Source organism: Lampris incognitus, chromosome 3 (genome assembly GCF_029633865.1).
Source record: "Lampris incognitus isolate fLamInc1 chromosome 3, fLamInc1.hap2, whole genome shotgun sequence".
Classification (NCBI taxonomy): Eukaryota; Metazoa; Chordata; class Actinopteri; order Lampriformes; family Lampridae; genus Lampris; species Lampris incognitus.
Window position 1 is genome coordinate 51,537,581 of NC_079213.1, and position 653 is coordinate 51,538,233.

Genomic DNA, 653 nt, shown 5'->3' on the forward strand with positions numbered 1-653 from the left:
AGTAATCAACAACCTGGTGTCATCAACGCTATGGCATCGATTAACATGCGTTGATCCTCCAACCAACCTCCTGGCCAAGATTCAGGCTGTGCTGGTGAACTTTTTCTGGGACAACTTGCACTGGATTCCTCAGAGTGTGCTGTACCTTCCTAAAGATGAGGGGGGTCAAGGGCTAGTCCATCTGGCCAGCAGGGGTGCAGCCTACCGCCTCCAGTTCATTCAAAGATTGCTCACTGGGCCTAGAGATCTAGTGTGGCGACCAGCAGCCTGTGCAATACTTCGCCGGTGTTGTGGACTCGGAATAGACCTGCCCTTGTTCCTAATGGCTATTAAGAACTCAGACCTCAACGGATTGCCTGGATTTTATCGTGGGCTCATGAGAGTGTGGAATATGTTTAAGAAGGAGAGAATGGGCTGTTCTGACTCTCTGAGCTGGCTTCTAAAAGAGCCGGTGGTGTATGGTGGGCGTATGGACACGTTCTGCGACTTTGGACCCACGGTATCAAAGCTGTTCTGCCAGGCAAAGGTCGTCACATTGGGTCAGGTGATGGAGCTGGCTGGGCCCAATCTTGACAACGCTGCCACTCTAGCATCTCACCTGGGAGTGAAATCTACGCGCCTCCTTAGTCGGGTACTACTTAAGTGGAACGGTC